The sequence below is a fragment of the Spinacia oleracea genome, chromosome 1, assembly GCF_020520425.1.
Source record: "Spinacia oleracea cultivar Varoflay chromosome 1, BTI_SOV_V1, whole genome shotgun sequence".
Taxonomy (NCBI): domain Eukaryota; kingdom Viridiplantae; phylum Streptophyta; class Magnoliopsida; order Caryophyllales; family Amaranthaceae; genus Spinacia; species Spinacia oleracea.
In genome coordinates, this window is record NC_079487.1 from 119,679,970 (window position 1) to 119,684,722 (window position 4,753).

The window sequence follows — 4,753 nt, forward strand, 5'->3', positions numbered from 1 at the left end:
TGATGTTAGCTAAATGAATAAGTATAGTATATTTTCAGTAATATGACAATAGCTATAAATCTCGAAATAGTCCCTGAATAAATTGATGGAACACTAGTGTTCATGATGACCCATACTATTGTTATAATCCGTAATTATGGGCATTGACTTACACTTTTTGAGTTTTATTGAGTAGATGCATGCAGTAGAGAATTTCCATCTCACGAAATTACTCACGGTGCATGTGGATTTGTTTGGCAGTAATATAATGTTTAGTAGGTCCTAATTTTCTTGATTTTCGTATAATTCATGGCGAGTCTCATGTAGCACTAGCCGACAATTTAAGATAAGTGAGACAACAATAATGTCATTATGTACGGTTATACAACTGCTATATGATATGGATAGTGATTTAGTAAGTATTGTGTGCTCAAGTCAACGCTCTAATAAAATAGAGTCACTAAAATGTAATACACTTGGTTGGTAAGACATCTTAGGCAGGATCCCCTAAGGTGATGAACACATTGGTGGTACGACACAATGTGTCTTAATATTTTGGTCGAAGCTAACTAGCACGACCTAGGCTTAATCTACTCCTTTGAGTTAAAAACACTCACTGGGGGGTGTGCACACTTAAAGACTAAGACCTGTTTGGTGGTTACATCCAATAGTCCAATACTATTGGGTGGTGGACTAGATTCACATTTTTCTGGTGGTTACATCCAATAGTTTAATGTATACTAATGGGTGGTGGACGCGATCCACGTCTCTCAGGTGGTTACATCCAATAGTTCAATATATACTATTGGGTGGTGGACTCGATCCACATTACTCAAATGGTGAACTTATAAAAAAAAATTAAAAATAAACCCTTGTTACTTATGGTTATATGTACTAGTTTTATAAGAATTGTTTATCAATTTGTACTTATGTGTTTGTTAAATTATTATTATGATTATTATTATTTTTATTATTATTATTATTACTATTATTATTATTATTATTATTATTATTATATGTCTGGTTATTCAATAAGCGATGATTACTCAGCTTTTGCTGACGTGTGTGCTTATTTGTTATGTGTGTTTGCGGCCATGTCTTTTTCTTATGGTGGCCCTGCGACGATCCTTTTGGAATTTGTCCACTATGGTGAGCAGTCAAGATTGACTAGAGCAGATCGATCGTGAAAGATGCAATTACAAGTTGAAGGAGCTCAATATTATCGTTTAGTCTTGTATGACCGTTTAATACTTTTAGTTTAAATAGACCACCTAGTAATCGAGTTGTAATAGTTTGAGTTTTGTAAGCCTTAGCACTTGACAATGTGATCAAGTGTGGCGGTGATACCTCCGATTTAGGTGTAAGCTTCCGCAAATTTTTATAAAGTATATATTATTCTTATTTATTTCTAGTTAGTAAATCGGGGGTGTTACACTAATGCACATATAATTCTATCTTATATGCCCTTCTTATACTACCCATCTCTCATAAACTAAAGCATTAGAATCATTTATATAACGAAATAAAAGAACGAAAATATAATAAAATTATAACATAGAATAATAACATAAATAAAATATAAAATAAATAAAGTAAAATAAATTAAGGAAATGCGTAGCGAATAAATTAGAAAATAAAGTTATTAATTCGAAAAAGATTTATATTTTCTAATAACGAATTCTAACTCTTGAAACAACTAAAAAAAAAATGTACTCATTTTTTTTTTTTTTTTTTGTTTTTTTTGTTTTTTTTGAATAATAAATAATAAGAGAAATAAAAATGTCGAAAGTATCACTTTAACTTTAATAATAATTTGATTTCGAACTTAAATAAGAATTATTATATACTTTCAAACAGGATAAAAGGAAATCGGCCCCCCAAAAAAAAAGTACCAATTTTTTGAACACTATAATCCGTAGAAGCTCGATTTTTAAGAAATTTATTTTAAATAACTAGATAGTTAGGCGCCTAAAATTTATTAAAGTAAAACCTTAGCTTCTAGATACCACTTTGTAACACCCCGACAATTCTCTCTTTTCTAAAATAATCTTTTAACATAAAACGTAGAGAATTATCAAGGCATTATCGCCCGTGTGAAAACGTAACGGCTTATTCAGAATTTTGCAGCGGAAAACATAAAACTAACTTTAGGTTTATAAATAATCTATTACAGATTTAGTCCCCAAGAATCATCCAACGAAAATAAGGAAATATAAATAGTACGACAAGTTTAAAGTCCCAATTAACAAACCCAAGTTAACTTAGCAAATCAAAACTAAATACAAGCTCTCTATTCCCGATCCCAATGATGCAACATCTTTAAACCTGCAGATGGACAATGCTTATTGATCCTTAGAGACTGCTCACCAAAGATTGGGTCATCACAGGATCAATAAGGCATAGCCATGATCAACATGCACAAGCAAAAGCACGTAATCAGCAAAGCTGAGTACTACATACTAAATCAATAATAATCCTAACATGATTCTATTAAACGAACAATCCTAACATGGTACTAAATAAAACATAAGCAAGGATAATCAAGATATATTGACTTGAAAACTATATTTGACTGAACTAGACCTTTGTATCATTAACATTATTTTAATTGAAATAGTCAATGGACTGAGTTGTCTACTAGAAACTTCTTCTTCTTCACTAAGGAAGACGAGGTACGGGCGCGACTCCGTAAACCCCAATGACCTGCGATATCGAGGGACTTTTGAATAAAATAGAACCGGTGATCAATCCGGCCCCAGAAAAAGCCATAGGCGACCCATGACCCCAACTCCTGATTGTCCGACACTTTAGACGTGCACAGTCTAAAGCTATTGCTACTCATGTTCACTTTACATGACTTAACTTTTAATACTTGGTTATGACTCATCAAACATAAATATTATATTCAACAAGTAAACGCAACTTCTTTTATCTTTGAATTAAACAAGTGATCACAGAGACGTCACACAAGACTTATTCCAATTAATTCAACCTTTCCTTTAATACTGATAAACCCCTCTATATGGGTATAAGGTTTCAACTTACTAAACAAGGTCCTCGGCCCTTATAAAGTAGTGAAAAGCTAAAAGGGAACACTGAACAATCGATCTGAATCAACATATATGATAATTTAATGTTCCCAACCAACATGTTCGCATCAATCATCCATACCAACATGCTATAATTCTCATAACGAAATATATATGCTTAACATGTCCATCCAACAATATTAAACATGCACTTTCAACATAATCTAGTTCATCAACAATTTCAACATAACCAAGTTCCTTAATCATTTCAACATAACGAAGTTCATGAATCATTTCAACATGGTTTCCACAAATCACACTCATTCCAAGCACACAGGTATGTACGTACCTTGTGTAAACAAACTGATAGGCCACTTTAACGAATTCAAAAATCGCCCACAAAGAATTCTCCGCCTAAAAACAACCAATAAAATTCCCCAATCAATATCCAACAATTTACAGCAGTACTAAAGTATTCTAAATACATCCTAAACATATTTTGAACCATCCCAAATATCGAAACTTAACTAAATAACCTCCAAGCATAATAACTATTAAACTAATGATCCCAAAACGTTCTAAACTCCAATAAAACATCCCTTTTAAAATTTCCAGCAATATAGAATAATTTCAAACGTCCACAAAACATAATCAAACGTTCTTAAAATCATAAAAATAATAGCTTTAATAATATATAATCATTCTATTATGATTTTGGAATATTAAAACCTTAAAAATCCATGCTTTAATAATTAAAAACTCTTATTTCAATTCAATTATGTAATCTGAAAATTAAATTATTAATTAAGCATAATATATAATCTGAAAATCTAACTTAATCATAAAAAACTTATAATTTATATTCGAGAAACATGAATCAAATTATTAAAACTCTAACTTAAACGCAATTAACAAATCTGAAAATAATTAAATTAATTTCAACAACATATAATCTGACATTTCATAACTTAACTATAAAAATTATAAATTTAATTCAAGAAACATAAATTAATTAAATAAACAAAATTAAAATAATTAGTTACTTAGGGTTTAAGAAATAACCAAAAAAGATTCAAAGGGTGTTGGTCGGCGGCAAGGGAGGCGCAGCAGCGGCCGGTGGTCAGGAGAACTGGGTGACACGGCAGGATGCAGCCGGGCAGGTGGTGGTTGCGCTCGACGGTGGTGCGGTTGGCAGCACAATGGCTGTGCGCAAGAAAGAATCAAAGAGGAGTACTTGCGCGAAGGAGAAGGGAGTGAGGAGGTGAAGTTCGCGGCTGAGCAGTGGCGGTGGCGCAGCTGGTGGCCGACGCACGGTGGTTCTGGTTCACGTGAGCGGCGACGGCGGTGGTCCGGCTTGTAGTGGCGGCGGCCGGCGGCTGAGGCTGGAGTGTTGAGGGTTCACGTGAAGCAAGGGAAGAAGATGAGGGGAGGGTTTTTGGTTTTTGTTTTCACGTGAAGTTGAGGAGGAAGGGAGTAGGTAGTTTGGGTTTTATTACTTTGGGCTTCACCAATTGGGCTAGAGTTAGGAGTTTAATTTTAGGATTCGAATCCAAAACCGAAATATGATCGTTTTCTAAATTCAATCGATTTTCGTAATTCAAATTCTTTTTAACTTAAAATTCTAAAATTATTCTTTATTGTACAAACCGTTAAAATATTTAGAATATATTTAAATAAAATTAAATATACATTAAATATATAATAAAGTTCTAAAATCGTTAAATATTTAGAACGTACTTAAAATA

The 4,753-nt window shown here is 32.8% G+C and overlaps 1 long non-coding RNA gene across 1 annotated transcript; it reads right to left on the reverse strand.

The window, feature by feature from the left end:
- Nucleotides 1-2,098: 2,098 nt before the first annotated feature.
- LOC130471821 (uncharacterized) lies at nt 2,099-4,753 on the reverse strand. Its single transcript, XR_008932136.1, has 3 exons — nt 4,071-4,753; nt 3,358-3,422; nt 2,099-2,338 (listed from the first exon to the last, which is right to left on the reverse strand). It is a non-coding gene; the product is annotated as an uncharacterized lncRNA (long non-coding RNA).